This window comes from Arvicanthis niloticus, chromosome 6 (genome assembly GCF_011762505.2).
Source record: "Arvicanthis niloticus isolate mArvNil1 chromosome 6, mArvNil1.pat.X, whole genome shotgun sequence".
In the NCBI taxonomy this organism is placed as follows: Eukaryota; Metazoa; Chordata; class Mammalia; order Rodentia; family Muridae; genus Arvicanthis; species Arvicanthis niloticus.
Genome location: NC_047663.1, coordinates 63,838,498 through 63,859,556, shown reverse-complemented (window position 1 = coordinate 63,859,556; position 21,059 = coordinate 63,838,498). Strand labels below are relative to the sequence as shown.

General features: G+C 47.8%; 1 long non-coding RNA gene across 1 annotated transcript in view; it reads right to left on the bottom strand.

Annotated features, from left to right (window-relative positions):
• LOC143442800 (uncharacterized) overlaps positions 1–21,059 on the bottom strand; it is an 81,177-nt gene that overhangs the window by 36,719 nt on the left and 23,399 nt on the right. The gene's annotated exons all lie outside the window — the stretch shown is intronic.

The window sequence follows — 21,059 nt, the reverse complement described above, 5'->3', positions numbered from 1 at the left end:
GAAAGGACAACCTGTGTGCTTAGCATTCCTGGTCCCCTTAGTGCTTGTCTGTGAGCACAGGCAGGTCCATGCCTCCCGCATGAGTTGATAGGACATTGACTGCCAAGCAGAGCATGGTAGGTGGAAGATGCACAGTTTCCACAGATCAACCATTAAATATAAAACAAGGAGGAAGATCCAACAGCCAATAGAGGAGAAAGTAATCAAGTGACTGCACAGAGCCAAAGGGGACACAGGACCTAGGGGGAAAAAAAATGTAACGTAAGGAGATGACAGACTCTGAGTAAAAATATCAACAATTTCAGGGCTTTCCATTAAATTCAGACAGATCCAAAGCTCTCCAAAACTCCAGGGATGCTTTAAAAAACAAATAATAATAATAATATGGCTATATGCTGTCATCAAAAACAATCCTCTTTAGCTGGGCATGGTGGTGCACATCTCATCTTTCATCTTGGCACAGAGAGAGAGACAAGTGGACCCTTGAGTTTGAGGCCAGCCTGGTCTACAGAGGGAGTTCCAGTGCTATACAGAGAAACCCTGTCTCAAAAAAAAAAAAAAAAAAAAAAAAAAAAATCCTCTTTAAAGAGAAAAGTACAGGACTGGCAAGATGGCTCAGTGGGCAAAGGCATTTGCCACCAAGCCCAACAACCTTTAATGCCTGGGACCTGCATTGTGGAAGCAAAGAAGTGAATCCCACAAGTTACTCTATGACATTCACATGTCTATCAGTTAGGGTTTTATTGTTGTGAACAGACACCATGACCAAGGCAACTCTTATAAAGAACAACGTTTAATTGGGCTGGCTTACAGGTTCAGAGGTTCAGTCCACTAGTATCATTGACGGAAGCATAGAAGCATGCAGGCAGACATAGTGCTGGAGAAGGAGCTGAGAGTTCTACATCTTGATCAGAAGGCGACCTGGAGAATCTGAGCTCCTCAGGTAGCTAGAAGGAAGCTCTCTTCCCCAATGAGTAGAGTCTGAGCATAAGAGGAGACCTCCAAAGCCCACACTCACAGTGAGAACCTTCCTCCAGACAAGGCCACCATAAATAAAATATAAAGACACAGAACTGGAGAACAAAACAATGTGAAGAGACAAGCTGTGCAACTGGAACTCAGAAGTCAGCTAAGATTTGTCAGTCAGTGTGGACGGTGTGCTGTGAGAAGCAGCTGGGTGCCTGGTCGAGCATAGGCCTCAAACCCTGGACCTTTATCGGACAGCAGGTGTTGGCTCTGCTCCTGGGCCCTGGTTCTCTTCATTCAGCTTCAGCCCTCCACAGCCCCCACCCCCCCAGAGAGGTCTATGGCCATCAGTCACAAGGAACAGTGCCTCAGGCTCTCCCACATGTGGATGAGGTATCTCCAAGCTCTCAGACCAAGCCAATCTGCTTGGCTTATCTGCTGCCAGACCCTAACCCACCCTGAAATTGTATATAAGGGCTCTATTCAGAAGTCAAAAGTGTGCGAGAATCATCCCACTGTCTGAGAGTTTCTGTCGAAGACTCTCCCTGCTCACACTCTATCCCCTTGGCCCAGACCTCCCGATGGACAGCGGAGACGCTGGCGGAGGCAGCTGCGGAGGTAGCAGAGGACTCTCCCCACTCGCACCCTGTCCCCAGCAGGGCCGGAGATCATCGTGGGCCACCCTCCTCTGGAACAGGGACCCACAAGTCAGGACACAGTACTAACCAGAAGATGATCTTCTAACAAATTGATCTTCAGGCTGGAGAGATGGCTCAGCAGATAAGAGCCCAGGCATCTCTCCCAGACAACCTGAATTCAATTCCCAGCACCCACATGGTGGCTCACAACCAGGTATAATAGGATCCGATTCCCTCTTCTGGCATGCAGGTGCATGTATGGGTAGAGCTCTCATATACATAAAGTTAATAAATAAATCTTTTTTTAAAAAAGATCTTGCTCAAAATAAAAAATTAAAACAAAACAAACAAAAATCCCCAGCAACTGCTGCTTGTCAAAAGATGTCGCTAAGTGTAGGGCGGTGGGTGAGTGAAATGGTCATCAAGCTGGACGGGGGAATGGGTAGAATTTTCTAGAAGAGTTCTTGTCACTGTGAACAAGCCTCTTGACACAAGTATCTTAGAGAATGGAGGATTTATCTGGGATCACAGTGCAAGGGCTTGAGGTTCACCAGGGACAGGGAGGTAAGGTGCAAGCAGGACTGGAACCCCTGAGGCTCCTCACATCTGGGTGTAACAGGAAAGCAGAAGCAGAGATGGAAGCAGGGCTGGGCTGTAAACTTCATGCCTGCCACCCAGGGACCCACTTCTTCCAGCTGGGCAACACCTCCCAAATGCTCTACAAGTTCCCAAAACAGAACCATCAGCTGACCAAGAGTTCACACACAGGAGCCCATGGAGGATATTATACATCCAAACCACAACAGTTGACTGCCCCCAGGAGGGTTCCCAGTAGAGGATGGAAGGCATGGATAGGACCAAGAGCTCCCTGAAGAGGAGGGTGGGAGGGAAGCTGGCAGCTGCAGCTGGGTTCTGAGGGAAGCAGATAGACATGTAAGCATACTAGAAAAGCAGTTATTTTAAGGGAAAGAAGCACCGAGAGCCAAGAACTGGGGGTAAGGGGGAGAAATATTGGATTTGCAGAGGCCCATTCATTCAACAGTTACTCTCTAGCTCTGGGGACAAGCCAGAAGAGCAAGCTTGAGACAACTACCTAAGGATGATGTCCCAGGGTAACAAGTTCTGTAAACTTGAACTCAGTTACAGACACAGCTGAATGGAACAGTGTTCTCCTGTCACCCCAGCATTCACGAGGATGAAGCAGGAGGATGGTGAGTTCCAGGCCAGCCTGGGCTCCATAGTGAGATCACGTGTCAGAAACCAACCAAATAAAAGAAACACAAAACATGAAATCGAGCAATGAGATGACAACCCAGAATAACCTAAGCAGTTCCAGGAAGGCTCTCCAAGATGAGGCATGTGTGGTGAAAAGCAGCTAGCGGAGATCTAGCTGAGAGCCTTGTGATGGGGCAAGGCAGTGCAGAGTCTCCTCCATCTTGTATTTTTGCTGAGGCCATTTTAGGTTTAACTAGAATCTAATCTCCTAGACAGAGACTACTGTGAAAAAATCACCCAACTCTATTCTAGGAACCTGAGGTCAAGATGTTCCAGCTGACTTAGATTCAGTTAAACTGCTCGCTTCCTCCCCCTGCAGCTGCAGAGCAAGACACCAAGATTAAATTTTGCCTTTGAAAGTCCCTTGTACTAAAATGGTGGTTCTCAGTCTGTGGGTCACGACCCGTTAGAGGTCTCACAGTCCTTTGACAGGGGTCACCTAAGACCAGCTGAAAATACAGATATTTGCATTATAATTCACAACAGTAGCAAGATTGCAGTTATGAAGTAGCAATGACGTGAAAATAATTTTATGGTTGGGGGGGTCACCACAAAGGAGCTGTTTTAAAGGGTCGCAGCATTAGTAAAGTCTGAGAACCACTACTCTAAAATGCTCGGGGCTACAGTCATGTATACCTGATGATAGTCCCAGGTATTTGGAATAAAGACTTCCAATTGACTATAAACTGTGTCTGAGTGGTCCTCTCTGGTGAGCTTCCCAAAGCCCTGTGTGGCATCTAAAAGCTTGTCAAAGACCTTCTCATGCTGTGTTACATCCTCCAGACAGGATCCCCAGTGAGAGCGGCTCCAGTAGGGAACTAGCTTTGTTCCAGAGGAATGAAAGAATCTTCTTTCCAGTCGTGCAGAGCGTGGGGACACTCCTTGCTAAACTGTATGATTCTTTGCAACAAGGATGCTCCTTGTGGCTTCTGTCACATCAGGTTTGGGGAAAGATAGCTCAGTTTGGGGAGGGCTTGCCCTGCAAACCCTGGAACCTGAATTCAATCCCTAGAGCTCACATTACTAAAACCCCAGCTGTGTTTGCACACACTAGTTTATCTGGCCAGTGATATTCCGATATTCCATGTGTGTGCATTCACCCATATGTGTGTGGTCTGTAAGCATATGAGGTATCGTACAGTAGACACCATCTTGAGACTGTTCAAGGGTACACTCGAAGTGGCCCTGTGCTGTCCCACTCTTGTTAAATGTCCACGGCCATCAGTGCCTGAAGACATTTTCAGACTGAGAGACTAAGTATAATGGACTGTTACAGTTGACTGATTCAGAAGCGCCAGGCAGGGGGAGGGGAATCGTTCTTTTACTTTTTTTTTTTTAAGTTTGAAGCTTTACTTATTTATTTTATTATCTTATTGAATTGTTGATTTTCTGTAAAGCTTCTTGTTTGTTTGCTTGTGAGACAGTGTTCCATGTATTGTGGGTAAGTCTCACATTTGCTATGTAGCTGAACTTGGCTTCTGATGGTCTTGTCCCTACCTCCCAAGTACTAAAATTACAGGCCACCGTAGTCCACTGGGAAGAACTTGGAGATGGTTTGTCTCAACCTCTTCACGTCCCAAATTGAAAAAGTGAGGCTGGGGGTGGTCCCATAGGGAGCTAATTTAAGTCTGAATTGAGAAGAAAGCTCCCCCGGGGAGCCCTTGGCATGGCTTCTCCTTTCTGTTTGGCAAGATCAGAAGAAACCCTAGCCAGCACTCAGCAGGACAAGCGCTTGCTGGGGCTGTGCCGGCAGTAATGCCCTCCCAGGCAGGCTGGGGTGAGACAGATTATGTAGGTCATTTGGAAATCAGAAAAGCGAACCCGGACCCTTTGCATAAAGGCTGCTTCATTTGGTCCCAGAAGATTGGATTAGCATTGACTGCCAGCACAAAGCACAGGGATAAAGAGGGTCTAAGCCAAGCACTGAACTCTGGGCCAGTCTCCACTGCAGTGTCTGGGGCTCCCTGAGCCAAAGGGGCTTCCAGGAGCCTGTGTGGGCCAGCCCCTCTAGTGGGCAGAAAGCTGGACTGGCATCAAGAGGCAAGGCTAGGAGGGGGGAAGGTGAGAGCAAACTAAAGCCCTGGTCACTGATGGCTGTTATCCTATCCTTCAGTACACAGGCACACGCACACGCACACGCAAACACACACACACACACAGGCATGACCTCCACGAGCACAGGAACACAGCATGCGTCAGCTGTGACTCTCCACTGCCCAGGACAGTATCTAGTATCTTAGTAATTCAGTGCATATTTGTGATTGCAGTCAATGCACACACTTACCATTCCTTCCCACAGGGACATGTGGTGTGCACGCTCCCAGTTCAGATTCCTGGTAAGCCACCCCCAGTGTGTCTCTTACCCTTTCCTTCCATCTCTCCAGCCTTTTTCAGTGATCCTCCCCCAAACTCATCTTCCTACCCCAAGACTTAGTCAGACAGGCTCCAAATTCAGGTCCACTCCTAGGACTGCATGGCTGTTATCCTAGTTCGCAGGAGGTGATGGGGTGTGTCTCCCAGAGGGTCGTGCAGTGCGGACCCCTAATGGTGATGAGAGGATGGAGCCTTAAGGGGTGGGACTTGGACTGGAGAGATGGCTTAGCGGCTAACAGCACTGACTGCTCTTCCAGAGGTCCTGAGTTCAATTTTCAGCAATCACATGGTGGCTCTCAACCATCTGTAATGGGATCTGATGCCCTCTTCTGGTATGTCTGAAGACAGCAACAGTGTACTCATATGCATAAAATAAATAATTCTTAAACAAACAAACAAACAAACAAACAAACAAAAAGAAGTGGGACTTAGTGAAAGTAGTTAGGTCATTGGAAGGCATTGCCCTCAGAAGGTATTAATGTAATTTCCTAGGGACCCAGGTTAGTTCCCCTGAGAGTGTCTGGCCTGTTCTAAATGCAGTCATTCAGTTGCCTTCTTTGCCAAATCTGAGGTGTCAGGAGGAGTCCTTACCAGCAGCCAACCAGAGGAAACCACCTGTCTTAGTTTCTTTCCCATTGCTATGGCTAAGTACCTAGTAAAAAGCAATTTAAGGGACGAGGGGCTTAATCTGGCTCACAGTTGAAGAGGACACTGTCCATTGTGGTGGGGCAGTCAGGGTGGGGGCATGTGAGGCAGCCTTCACAGTATGTCACAGTCGGGAAGCAGAGAGAGGTGGATGCTGGTGAGAGAGAGAGGTGGATGCTGGTCCTCAACTCACTTTCCCGATTTACTCAGTCCAGGGCTCCAGCTCATGGGGTGGTTAGGGTGAGTCTTCCCACTTCAGTGAACCCAGTCTAGAGACTCCCTCACAGACGTCCCTGGAGATTGGTCTCCTAGGCAACTCCAGATCCTATCAAGATTAAAGAACTCACCACTGAGTCTTGGACTTTAAACCTCTAAAAATTAGAGTTATTTAAAGCTTAAACTTATTTAGCCTTCTTTTCTGTTGTAAAGTACCTTACCTCAGGTAGATTGCTATAGCAACCCCAAATAGACTAGCATCATTATTTGTTAAACATCTCTGTGTGCTCCAAACTCCACCCTAAGCTGTGCCATACTGGTGGCACCGTGCGCTATTTTATTAATCCTCATCTCAGTCCTGGGAGCCAGCTCCACTTTACAGATGAGAACACTGAGGCTACATACACCCTGTAGTAAGCTTTCAGATAGGGTTTATTGCCCTTTCTTTTGTGCTACTTTCTTTTCCTTACTCTTGGCTCCCCACCCACACCCCACCTTCAGCTTTTCAGATCTTGTAGCTTCTGTCTCCTCCCTTGAAGGTCTTAGATACCCGTTATAACTTACCTATGTCTAGACAAGACAGATGGATGCTCCTTTCCCCATCTGTTTCTGTCTCTGGTTACAAAACAGCTGCCTATGTTCTAGGTCCAGCCCTCACTCTAGGTCTCCTCCTCTGCTCAAGATTCTACTCTCTGACTCCCTTGCTTCCTTCATCTCTCTGTGTGGTTACTGACTGCTAAAATGTTGGTCTTCCATAGGACTCCAGTCTTCCTGTCTAATACCCAGAACCTTTTTCATCTTGCCAGCTCCGTGGTCCCATACCTTGTTTAGAGGAAGACGGTGTAATGATTCACCCTCTCCTTAGCAGACCCCACCGCAGACTCTATACTCTGTCCAGGCCCTTGCCCTGCTTTCTCTTCCCAGGACTGGGCTCTCATGGGAACTTAAAGACCATGTTGTTCAGCTCTTTGAAAGCACGGAACTGAATATCATAGGTAAAGTGAGGGACTGCCCAAAGCAGCCTAGTCTGTTTAGGACAGAGAGAAAAATCAAAACTCAGGTTTTCCAGTACAACAGCAGAGTTCATTCCTGCACAACAGCCCATGGTCACACAAAGCAAATAACGGGACCTGCTTGCACAGTGACCTAGTATCATAAGTCAAGTCTACTATGGAACATGGGACATTGAGTTCCAGTGTCACGTCTCCTGCCTGGTTGTGTAGGAAGAAAAAAAACCTATGCATTCTCAATGCCACTATGAATGGCTCATTCTTTAAGAACAATGAGACTGAGTAATAACAGAAGAAAGGAGGAGGAACAGAAGGCCAGGAAGGAAGGATGCAGCCCAATTAAACTACACCAGGATGATCCAAGCACAACTCTGCAAGGAGGAGAGGCCTTGGCCCTGCTTGGAGGAACCTTGCCTCCCATTGGGGTAGGGAACCACTCCTTCGTGCTGTAACTGCCCATCTGCCGTGGGATCCTGTCTCAGCACATTGCTGCTAAGCTTCCCCACAACTCTCCTATCACAAGCTCAGCTTTCCCCAGGGAGAAATTAGCACAAAGCACGAGGAGCCTCAGGTATGTCAATAGCTGGCACATCCCTAGCTGGCATGGGTAGAAGGAACTTGAACCAAAGCTTTGATGGGTAAGTCTGCTCAGGGCAGGCAGTCCTCAGCACAGTCTGTGACAAATCTCCAGGGATCTCACCTGCTTTGTCTCAAAGCCTGGCCTTCTAGGAGAGGACACACAGTAGAGGGAATCCGACAAATTCCTCAGCAGAACTAAATATCCCTAAGTTACTTAGCTTCAGGGGGGAAGGTGTGGGTCCTGCAGGGTAGCTCTATCCAAATGGAATGCTGTACTTACGGTAGCTTCCTTCTGCTGTGAACCAGGGCTTTGCAGGGGTTGGCCTAGGAGAAAGACTAGGTAGGAGAGAGGAGAGACTTACTCCACAGTGTGAAGTAAAGTGGATGTATAGCTTGATGTAGTGGGGGGTGGTCCCCGGATTGTCAGGTGCACCTTGAGAAGAGAGGTGTGCGAGAGAGAGAGAGAGAGAGAGAGAGAGAGAGAGAGAGAGAGAGAGAGAGAGAGAGAGAGACATGCACAGAAAGACAGAGACAGAGAGGGTTTATTGAATCAAAATCTTCCATGACTCTAGAGCCTTCATATTAAAGATCCAAAGGGAATCTTAGTGTCACACAGGTAATCCCAGCACTTGGGAGGTAGAGACAGAAGAATCAGAAGTTCAAGGTCATCCTCTGATACACTAAGTTTGAGGACAGCCTGGGTTGTATGAGAAACTGTTTCAAACATATTCTCTATTCTGTCTCTGTCTCTCTCGCTCTCTGTCTCTCTCTGTCTCTCTCTGTCTCTCTCTGTCTCTCTCTCTGTCTCTCTCTCTCTCTCTCTCACACACACACACACACACACACACACACACACACACAGAGTTGGTGTTGGCAGGAGACTCCCCCAGGAGCTCTTTTCAGCTTCTGATGGTTTCCTGGGGTGTGTGGCCCTTCCTCTGTCTTCTGAACAAGTCACAGCAATTCACACCTCTATATGGTCAACCTTGTCTTCTTCCTGGCTTCCTTGTAGCCAGACCCCTTCTGTCTCTCATAAAAACCATGCTGATTCACACTTGGGCTTAGGCAGGCTCCATCCTGACTTCCTTAACTAAGTGACCTTCTGTTGTGGACGGTGACATTCATAGCTTGCAGAGGTTAAGATAACCTTTAGGGACTACACTTGACCTACAGCCCTAGTTCTCCGTCTCTCCAATCACTCTAGAATGAGAGAACAGGGACCGAGACATCAGATTGCACAATTGAATCTGAAGTTGTCATGCGTCCACATCTGAGGAAACTGAACCAACACCCTCTGTCTCACCAGTCACTCCAGCCTCATTGAAATCTTCCTCCCAACTCCTCCCAACACGGTATCATTTACAATACTCCGAGGCTGACCCAGGGACTCATTATTGCTAGTTAGTGAAATGGCTTAGATCTGAAATCACAGTCAGTAGCTGGGATAAAGAACCAGGCTGGATCTGGATCACAGAGCGGTCTGCAGCAGCTCTGTTTCAGACACATTGAGCATGCTACGCACTCCAGGAACCAAAGATACAACAGCACCTCAAGGATAGTCCTAGCCTGGATGGAGCTCACAGGCCAGTGGGAAAGATGAATATGGCAGTGAGTCACCAGAGCCATTCATGCATTTGAAATGTCCAGAAGAGGAGTTGGGAAGCAGCTAGGATAGTGGTCACCTGGGAGTATCAGGGTGGCATTCCAGAGATGGGGCAGCTAGTCTGAGCCCCGAAGGGTTACTGAAGTGTCCTGAGACTAAGCCTTCAGCAGCAGAAGCTGCAAATATTGAGACGATATGACGATGGCTTTCTCCAGCAGTTGGGCTAGGCTGGAGGAGAGAGGTCCTAACGTGCTTCCTGCTGCACATGTTTCAGAGAGAATAAAAAGTACTTGGCAGGGCATCTGATGAATACTAAATGTTTGGTGAGTTCATTAATTAGCCAGTTAATTGGGATGGGGTGGGGGCTGAGGAGATTCCTGTTCATCTAACGGAGAGACACTCCATAATGTTTCTGAGGGTCTGCCCCCTCCTCTGGGCCCAAGCCAGCCTGTTGTCATCAGAGAGGGCTGCATCTGTAGAGCTGGGAAGGGAGGAGGATTTGACTTTGGTTCTGGGACTGACTTGTCACCTGTGAATTATGGGTGTGAGAATACCCACACCTTCTCCATGACCCATGACTCTCTCCAGGCCATAGCCTAACCCAACTTTCTGCTGAATTCCCAGAAGGGCTGATAAGGGCTGAGGGAGGACTTCTAGCCTCTTGACTTTGTTTGTTGAGACAGGGTTTCTCTGTGTAGCCCTGGCTATGTAGAATTTACTATGTAGACCAGGCTAGCCTTGAACTCACAGAGATCTACCTGCCTCTGTCTTCTGAGTGCTAGAATTTAAGGCATGCACCACCACTGCCCAACTTGCCTCTTGACTTCGTGAAGAGTCCCATGACCTGTCTCTTCCTTCCTAGTTAGAAGCTCAACAGAGCCTCCAGAACTTTCTACAGGTCTTGCTCCAAAGGGAGTACAGGATCTTATAACGCGTGCCTCCCGTGTCGCCCCACGCCCGTAGAAGAGAAACACGAGAGACGCAATTCAGGTAGTTACTGCAAACGAGGACTTTACTCTGTAACACAGACGAGGAAAACGAGGAAGGGCTGAGACTCGTAAGGGGCCTAGCTTAAATACAGCCTAGAGTGACATATTCACTTCTGATTGGCTGTTCGCTCACCACCCAATATTACGCCTCGGGATTGGCCAGTGACTTTGGCTCGCCTTTTGCCTTTGCAGCTGCGCAGATAATTGTTTACTTCTGGAGAAGACACGAGGCCAGCGCCATCTTGGGATGGCAGATTATACCACCGTTAACAGCAGCTTCCTACAGGATCTATATCATTTGTATGGCCATTCTGGCCTCTAGTTGAAGTAATATTTTAAAACAGCAGCACCCAATCTGTCTTGTGTTACAGAGCCACCATGTTTCCGACTAGGCTAGGCCTGAGATCACAAGCAGCAGTGTGTTCTTGCTGCTGCTGCCGTGGCTCAGGCATCCCGGCTCAGGCAGCCAGAGACACTAGCCCTGCCACTCACAAGACGCCAGTGTGGGGGATGGCTCTGCCAATCTTCCATGCTGTCTCCACAAGGTTGGGCTGAGCCCAGACCATCCCTCCATCCACGAGGACCTAGTAGAAATGAGACTCTAATGCTTAGATTATCCAAAGGCTTTATATATTTGGTAATGCTCAATAACAAGATGCCCACACAATCGGAGGTGTTTCCCAATTGACTAACCTAGATATAAATTGTTACCCAGGACTGCTCTCGGTCCAAGCATGGTTCTCCATTCTCTTCCATCTCTGCCTCCCTAGCTCCTCTCCTTACTCCCCCTCTTCCTCTCCTTACGCCTCCTCTTCCTCTGCTTACTCCTCCCACCTTAGCTCCTCCCAACTTGTGTGTGTGGGGGGGGATATGCCACTACAGGTTTCTTAACCTGGTTTTCAGCCCTGGCTTCTCAGCTAAGGGACTTCAGGAAGGATGGTAACTGGCTTGGTCCCTCCTTGGCACCTGTGGGTGACCTCATCTCTCAAGGTGACCATGAGTCTCAGATGAGTTCTGTTTTAGGCTGCTCACAAGCTAAGTCTCCTGGTACCTGGGGTTTCCATCCAGTCTCATGATGAAGCTGCCTCTTCCTGGGTTGGGTGGAGAAAGAGTTGGTCGATGCCAGGCAACCACTCATCAGAATGTGCGCTTTCTCCTTCTCCCTCTTTCCTCTCTTTTCTGCTCTTTCTTTCTCTCTTTTCACCCTCTCCCTCTCCCTCCTTCCTTTCCCTCTCTCCCTCTCTGTCTCTCTGTCTCTGTCTCTGTCTCTGTCTCTCTCTGAAACACACACACACAGAGACATACACATAATTTAAAAATAAAATAAATCTTCCTCCCCCCCCCAGTAGACAGTGAGAAGTCTATTTCATATGTGAGGAAACCGAGTCTCAGAAGAGTCAACACAATGCCACCAGGGAGTCCTGGTCTCCAGAGGACATGCATGGCAGAACCACCTTCGTCCCATGCACCAGTCCTCATGAATAAGGCCATGTCACAAGGTCCACCCACACCAGGAAGAGAAACAGCTATGAGGGCGGGACACCTCTACCACCATGATGTGCTTTCAACTAACGGCAGGGCTTCCTCAGAGGTAGTCTTTGAAATGTCAATTTTAATTAAAACCCTAATTCTAATAAGCACACCATAGATTAAACCCAGCCAGAGCTTGTTCCTGCTGAGTGAACTTCTCCCTGCTTCGACAGACAATGTCCTGGAAAAGGGCATGTTTGAAAACATCTTTCAGGCAGCCGCACTCAGAGGAGCAGCCCATGGAGACTGCAGGAGCCTTGCAGTGTAAGGTCTGAGGATTATCTGCCATAGACGGGACTCTGACATTATCTGCCCTTTTTTGTTAAGATGGGTGAAAGTAGTGTTTTGGTCTGAATCTGACATGCTCGACACAGGCTTGTTTCCTAGCTAGTGACATTGGTGGGGTTTTTTGTTTTTTTGTTTTTGTTTTGTTTTTGTTTTTGTTTTTTTTTTTTTGTTTGTTTTTTGTTTTTTTAAAACAATGTTTCTCTGTGTAGCCCTGGCTGTCCTGAACTCAATTTGTATAGCAGGATGGCCTTAAACTTACAGAGACTCTCCCGCCTCTGCCTCCTGAGTGCAGGCATTAAAGGCATGTGTGCCACCACACCCTGCCCTGTGGTGATATTTTAAAGGTTGTAGATAGAGTCTTTAAGCTGGGATTCAGCTGCAGACCCAAGCTTGGTTGTACCCTCCCCCCTTTCCTGTCTGCTGACACCCCAATCCCCACTGACACATCTAACACCTCTGCTCTCTGGTCTTAAATTGTTTTAGTTATCAACTTGACACATCTGGGAATCACCTGAGAAGGGAGTCCTCTGGCCTGTGGCCCTGACCCTGGGGGTTGTCAATTGATGCAGAAAAGCCTGGCACCCTGGAGGCATCCTCCTCCATGGGCAAGTGCTCCTGGCAGTTACAAGAAATCTATCCAAGCAAGAGTCCAGGAACCAGCAAGCATCCTCCCCCACGGTTTTTGCTTTAAGGTCCTTCCTGAGTTCCTGCCCTGACTTCTGTCAATGCTGGAGTATGACCTGGAAGTTGTAGTCTAAATGAACCCTTCCCTCCCCTACGCTGTTGCTGGCCAGAATGTTTTAGGACAGCAAGCAAACTGAACTAACAAGTAACCAAGACAGTGTCCCAGTCCTGTCAATAAAAGAATCCTCTGCATCCCTAGCTCAGGACCTCGAGGTCTTCACTCCAGTTTGGCAGAGGAGCACCTGGACCCTTTGACAGATGCTTCCTTCCTTTCTGAGCTCAGCATCTCTAACTCACATCTGTAACACTGAGGGAGTTACTCTGTTGTAACAGTTTTCCTATCACCTGGTATCAAAATAATATGGGGAGCTGTCAAAACTGGGGAAGGGGATTTCACTGTTTCACTGGGACATGTGCTGCTGGTCCATCACATCTAACTGAGACCTCCGGTTCCTTCTGTCTCCTTCATTCTCTGAGCTCCTTCTTCATTCCCTCTCCTTTCTCCTCTTCTCCTTCTTCTCATGGTACCTACATGAGATCCCCAGCCTGGTAACTCAAACTTCCTTTCTACCTCTATTCTCCTCAGGAATGGGCTGTAGCCCACTTTTATTTAGACAACAGTTTTAAATTGGGGAGCAAGGTTTACACAGCATCGTTTGTTGTACATGAGGATTTGCTTGTGGGGGCAACCAGATCTTAGGGGCTAGCATTTAGCAGTTGAATACATAGCAGCATCAAACCAACCCCTAGCAATTTACCTTACGTTTTATTTGTGTGTGTGTGTGTGTGTGTGTGTGTGTGTGTGTGTGTGCTCACACGTGTGCACTCAATAGGCAGATGCTTGCAGAGGCCAGAAGACGATACTGATTCCTTGAAGCTGAAGTTACAGAGGGTAATGAGTTACCCAGTGTGGGTGCTGGGAACCAGATTCTGGTCCCTTACAAGAATGGCAAGCACTCTTAACTGCTGAGCTGTCTCTCCAGCCCCAGAACACAATGTTTATAAAGTTTTTCAGGGGATTCGAGTTGCCATGACTTCAGGGGATTCGAGTTCCTCCAGAGCTCTTCTCTTCTCATAGCATGAATCACACTTTGCAGTAATTATATTTTATGGCTGTCTTCTCTGTAAACTGAGTGACAGCAGAGACGAGACCAAATGTAGTAGACAGGCTAAAACAGACACCAATTATCCCAATCCTGGTGCTAGCACCCACCCACAAGCCTCACTTTCTGTGGTCCAGGAACTGAAATTTCTGTGGCAAAGTAGTGGAATGGTTTTTGTTGGTTGCTTTTGCTTTTGCTTTTCCATTTGTGTTGTGTGTGTGTGTGTGTGTGTGTGTGTGTGTGTGTGTGTGTGTGTGTACATATCAGGACTGATGTTCAGAATCATCCTTAACTGATTTTCCACCTTACTCAATGAGGCAAGGTTCATTAATCGAACCCAGACCTCACTGATATGGCTCAGCTCATCTTGTCTCACTAGCTAGCTTGCTCTGGAGACCCCTTGTCTTTGCCTTCTGAGGCTAGAGTTACAAGCAGATCATTAAGCCCTTTTGGGGGTCTGGAGACCAAACTCAGGTCCCTGTGCTTAACCACTGAGCCATCTCCCCAGCCAATTGTTTTTCTAAGTCAGGATCTCACTCTGCAGCCAGGCTGGCCTAGAGGTCTCCAGCCTCCTACCTCAGCCTCCCAAACTGTGGGGTTCCAAGTGTGTACCACACTGACATTAGTGCTGTGGTGGTGTTGTACAAGGAGGCGGGTATGTCTTGCTATCTTGCTGGGTAACCTCCTTTTCTGACTCTCAGGAACCAAGTTACTACGTTAAGATGGCCATGTGGAAGGGAACAGAGGTGACTTTCAGCCAATGACTAATTGGGAACTGGCATTCTCTGTTTTTCAGTCTATAAGGATTCAAACCCTAGCAACTACAAAGATTTGGAAGTGAAGTAACACATCACGTAGTGGCGTGTGCCCAGCAATGAGCTGCATACAGGACAATGCTCTTGCCAGGTCATGACAGAGCTGAGAACTTCCTGTTACCTGGTAGTGTCACAGCCATTACTGTTTATTCTTTTTCCCCATTTTTTATTTATTCATTTATTTGTGTACGCTGTGGATGTATTGTTAATTGTTAAGTTATCCGGACTCAGGCATTTTGTCATGGCAACACAAAGTAGTCTAAATGCATTAATGGTTTGTTATTTGTTGCCTTATACTTTTCTTGAACCGTAACCCTACTTATGAAGGAAGAAAGCTGACTGTAAAACTTGGCGCTGTGCGTTAGCCTTATGTAACTCCTGCTCACAATAGCCCTTGATTGCATCACACTCTCTTAGGCTCAGTTTTATCTCAATGTTGTTTCTTTCCACTTGAGTCCAGGAGCAATAAACTAAAGCATACAGGTGCCTGTGCACACACTTAAAACATAGCAAATGTGTGTAGCAAGCTCTACAGGCGTGCAAAGATATTTGTCCAGTTAATTGATTAACACAGCAATGGCATCAAATCTTTTGACTCAGACATTTTGATCCTCTTTCCTTCTCTTTCTCTCAGTCTCAGGCTGACAGCCCTGGCACTCACAGCCTGTCTGTTCTGTAGAGGCCATGAGGGATACTTACTGTTATGACGATGGCTGTGGTACTGTTCTAATGAACTCTGTGGTTAAATAACAGGTCGCTGGTTGTAAATTGTTACTGTTATTGATTAGCCATTCCCTTCACCTAATGAGTGCTGTCAGCGAGCACTCCAGGCAGAGCAAGCAACCCCAGCTCACATCTGTGATCGCTGTGGAGGCACAGAGATGGCTGGGGATGGCCTTTGAGTGACACTGGCCTTGGGTTACAGCCTGCATGGGGACTCGTTCACACAGGTTAACTCTCAGGTCTGCTCAAATCAGTCACTTGGAGCTGAGCCGACAGCTGTGAGGCACAGCTCTGCCTGCTGTTCCTACAAAGGCTGCTGTGGTCAGTCTCCGTGGGCTTCCACAAGGCCAGGACTCCAGAGGCCCAGGGACAGCTCTAAGAAGCTATTAGACCTTTCAGAGGACACTGAGATAATTGCTGGCAGAGGCTGAAACTAAAGCCCTGGCAAGACCTCACTGGCCTCTGCTAGGCTTTAGGGTAGCTTCCTGTGAGTGTTTCGGACTGGCTCTCTGATGAAGGCCAAGTGAACCGGCTAACATTTGGTCTTAGGGATTAGCTGAAGTTCTGCTTGGAGCCTGTTGAAGGTGTGTAGGAAATTCCAGTGAGCAAGGCTAGAGGGATGTCCTTAGATTCTAGGCAGAAAGTCAGAACCTGGGGCACAGAGCTTCCAGTATCTCTGTCTCCTACACACACACTCCACAGTCAGTCTCTCTGCCTCTGTCTGTCTGTCTGTCTGTCTGTCTCTCTCTCTCTCTCTCTCTCAGCTTCAGCTTCTCAGCTTCAGCTTCTCATCTGCCTCTGTTGTTTGCTCTCACAAATGCTCACATCTGGGGTGCAGCTCACTGGCTGTGTGCCCACCTGTTATCACCTACACAGTGAGCAAAACCTTTAAATGGCACTTCATTGAGAGCTGAAGGTCCAAGAAGGCAGCAGAAATAAACCTCAGGACACTGCCTTTTACCCCATCTCCAGCCAGCTGGTTATACAGAGAATAGAACTAAAGCAGTCATTCCAGAGTTCAGCCCTGGCCCTTTGGTCAGGTGGTCAGCTTCGTCCATGTGACTCTGTCCCTCATTGTTGGTCTCTGTGCAGCTGTGAGCGTGGTTAGTGCTTGCCCACAGCAGTCCTGTATGCCTCCCAGTACCCCCTGGGCTGGGGGCAAACTGAGAACAAGCAAAGCATTAGTTAGTATGTGTGCTGAGCCATCCATACAGAAAATGCAGGTTCCACTCTACAACATGTAGAACAGATGTGCAGAAAAGATTGCTCCTGTTTGTCCTTGCCAGTGTCAAGAGCACTGGCCAAACACTTGCAAGCTTCTATCCCTCCACAGCTGGCCCTGCTGATAGAGTCCTCCAGTGGGAACAGAGAGTGCTCCCCAAAGGAAGTAACTATTTACAACTCCTTACTCCATACAATGGGCTAAGCTCTTATGCACACAGCTCATTTAATATGTATGACATTGCAATGAGATAGGAATCGTTTCTGTTTTGCAGACGTGGGCAGAAGGCCTTTAAAGGATCTAAACATTTGATCCAGGCTCAGGGGCACATGCCTTAAATTTCAGCACTTTTGAGGTAGAAGCAGGAGGATTGAAGGGGTCAGCTCAGAGGTCAGAGGCTAGTTAACGTTCCTGGTTAGCTCAGGAAAGGCCCTGGAAGAGAGAGACTAGTCAACATTCCTCAGACAACAGGGGAGAAGACTGATCTGTGGGTGGGGGGAACCCAGAGCACATGGACACATCCAACAGAACAGACAGTTGGCCACCTGCAGACAAGGGAAGTTCCTATCACCTCATTCCCTAAAGACTAATCAGCTTAAAAGTCACACTGTTCTGCTACCCCTGGAGACTGTATAAATGTCCGATGAATGAGCGAGCTGCGGGTGGGGTGGGGTGGGGTGGGGTGGGGTGGGGTGGGGTGGGGTGGGGTGTTGCTTCTCATTTTGGATGCAGGATGACCCCAGCATGCTGGAACAATAAAAATTCTTCTTGCTTTTTCAACAATCCCTGGCTCAGGGGGTTCCCTGTAAACTAAGGTTCATCAGAGTCTTGCAGATCAGGGGTCCAAGGTCATCCTCAGCTACATAGTAAGTTCAAGTCCAGCCAGGGCTACCTATCTTCAAAACAATGAAACCAAAAAAGGTCTAAACACTTGCTCCTGTCACACAGTATACAGGGAGTCATTGCATGTCCCTGTAGAGCTGGCATCTAATGTAAACATGCCCAGTTCTTCCACATTCTCACCTACAATACCCGTTGTGTAAGGATTGGTGCAAGCACTCACTTGTTGGGCCTGACTGGAACCTCTGCAGCATATCAGTTAGTCCAAGGGCCTCATTGAATCTTGCTGAGCATGGGCCAGCTTGAAACAATCCTAGAGAATCTTACTCAGAGTGTGATCAGAGAGAAGATGCAGGGCTATGAGAGAGGACGCCTCACGGCAGCCTTTGACTGGCCAGCCTTGGTATGCCTGCACTTGAAAAAATGTGGAAGAACAAACACCTTACTCCATTACAACCCACTTCATGGTTCCTCGAGCTTCTTTTCTTCAACATGAGAAACGTACAAGACCAGTGCCTACCATTTAAGAATGGCTGCTCTGAAACACCATTAGGTACTCCTCTTTTTCATTTCAAAATTTATTATAAGAGAGAAAGAGAGAGAGAGAGAGAGAACCCCCATACCACAAAACCTGTGTGGAAGTCAGAGGACAACTTTTGAGTCTATCCTCTCTTTTGGCCATATGGAAATTCTGAGTATTGAACCCAGGTACTCGGGCTTGGCAGCAAGTTCCTTTATTCGCTGAGTCATCTCATTGCCCTCTCCCCCACCAAGTAAAATAAGGACCATCTCATTCACATTCAGATGAAACAAACCCCTCAGTTTTGATTCAGGTTCCATTTCTACTCATTCCCCAGAAGCTTCAGCTGCAAATTTGATCATTGTCGCCTGGCTCATTTCATGCATACCCAGGAAGCTCACACAAACAAAATTAAACACTGATGTCGTAAGCAGAACCACATCGTACTCATCATCCTGCTGACGGTTTCTTTCCTCTCACGAGCTGCCGCTGAGGACACTTTAAAAGCTAAGAATCATGTTGTATTGGATCTCTGTGGCCCCGAGTGCCTTGTACTTTCTGTATGCTGAATAATTCAAAGGGAAAGAAGAGGAGAAGGAGAAAGAGGAGGAAGAGGAGGAGGACAAAGAGGAGGAGGAGGAAAAAGAGAAGGAGGAGGAGGAAGAGGAGGAGGAAGAGGAGGAGGAAGAAGAGGAGGAGGGAAAAGAGAAGGAGGAGGAGGAGGAGAAAGGAGGAGGGAGGAAAGGGATAGGGATGGGGAAGAAAAAAAGAAGGGAAAGGAGAAGGAGAGGAAGGAAGGGAAGAGGGAAGGGGAAGAGCGGAGACTAGTTAACACCATCAGGCTTGAGTCAAAACTTCCTGTGTGGGTCTTAACGTTTGGGATGGAGTGTGTGAGACAAGGGGCCTACTTAGCCTTGTGCTCCCTGTGTAGCTGACCCTCCTTTGAATCGCTGGGATTCCAGGCTCGAGCCACCAGCTTGCTCTCGCAGGTCTCTGTTTGAAGTGTGTGAGATAGGCTGAACTCCTTCCTGTGCACCATGATCTCCGCAACTCTGAGAGCTGCCGAGTTCCATTCTGTTGGGGGCCAACTTTTAGCAGAAAGCAGCTATCAGCTTTGCAGCCATCTTGAGCCATATACCCTGACATGAGACTTGGATTACAATAGCCTACAACAGCTGAGCACACTCCGATTATCTTGGTTTAGATACCTTGGGTGTGTGAGATTAAAGGTGTGTGACTTAAGAGTGACCTAGAGATCAGATTTAGAGACAAGACCTAAGGGCATGATTATAGGTGTGACTTAGAGGCATGGCTTAGAAGTGAGATATATAAAAGGCAGAGACAGAACAGAACTGAGAATCAGACACAGCAGACAGAGGAGACAGAGAAGCAGGCACTTGGGAGAGAACTTGGAAGAGGTAACTTGGAACTTGGAGGCACTAGGAACTAGGAACTAGGAACTCAAGACTTGGGACTTGGACTAAGAAGAGAGACTGAAGAATAAACGGAACTGAAACGCACTCTGTCTGGTCTCCATTCTTCGAGTCCGCCCTCACCCTCTCTCTTGCTGAACCCCGACCTGTGGACCGGAGCGGCAGCTTGGACCGGGATACAATGGCCGCCAAACTCGGGGCAGCCTGGGCCTCAACATTTTGCTCGGGCCGAGACATTTTAGGCAGCCCAAAGTGGGGCAGCCTAGGCCCCAACATTTTTTGACTGCCCAAAGTGGGCCAGCTTAGGTCCCAACACCATTCCAGCCAGCTTCTCCAGAGGTTCCGCCGTGAGGAAACACTCACTGCTCATACATCACCAGCCAACTGTAGCCTATCAGCCTGTGGAGAATTCCCTGCCAGGCCCAAGACTTGTCTTCTCCCCTTTGCTTCTTCAGCTTCTACCATGTGTTTATCAACCACAGGTATTCCTGGCTCTCTGTCTCAGGCTCTTAAATGTCCACTTGGAGCACCCTGATTGCTCACCCTGCCTCTGCCTTCCCATAGGCTCCTGTACCTGCCTGCCTGCCTGCCTTCTTGTTCTCCTCCCCAGGCATGCTACAGCATAGAGCCAAGGTTGAGGCTGGGCTCTGGATCTCTCCTGACTCCTGCTTGCATCCATTTTAAGGATGCTTTTTATGGTGGCTTCAAGTATAGGAATCTGCTGGAGGTGTTTGGGGGGGGGGGCCTCCAAAGAGCATCTGCTTTCTCCAGCATTCCTCACTCTACCCCCACCCCACCTCACACTGTGGGGTGGGTCTTTTATTCTTAGATCATGTACAAAAACAGTGACTGAGACACTGAGTAAGGCTGGGTATAGGGATGGGTCAGAGAGTTCTGCTGGAGTTCAGGTTCTATCCAGGAGAGGCAAACAGAAGCCTACAACTACTCAAGTATATAGTAACACATGGTAAGCCACCCTCTGACAAATAGCCCCACCCCCTCCTGTGCTCTAATTATAATGTCTATCATGCACCTGGCAATAGTCTAAGCATCTCACACATATTTTTCTTTTTTAAATCATAAAGAATTACATTGCATATATTATATATCTATTTTACACACACACACACATATATGTATATGTATATATGGTATGTGTGTGTGGTATTATATGTATATGATTTGTGAATGTGATTCATCTATGCCATCCCATGTATGTGGAGGTCAAAGAACAACTTGCAGAAGTTGGTTCTCTCTCCCATGAGGTTTCTGGGGGTCAAACTGAGGTTGTTAGAGTTAATGGCAAGCACTGTTACCTGTTGAGTCATCTTGCCTGCCCTCACACACATTTTATCCTATTTCACATATAAGGAAGCTGAAGAAAAGTATGGATTTGCTGCCTGCTCACAGGTACACAGCTGTCAAGAGAGTCAAGGCCAAGATCTTATCACTGTGTGGATGTTGGGAGAGCCAGGGAAGGAAGGCATCATCCCTGTCCATGAATAGACATTTTTTTTTTTAAGTCAAGGTCTCACATATCCCAGGCAGGTTTTGAACTCTCGGTGTAACCTAGGATGATCTTGAACTCCTAATCCTCCTGCCTCTAT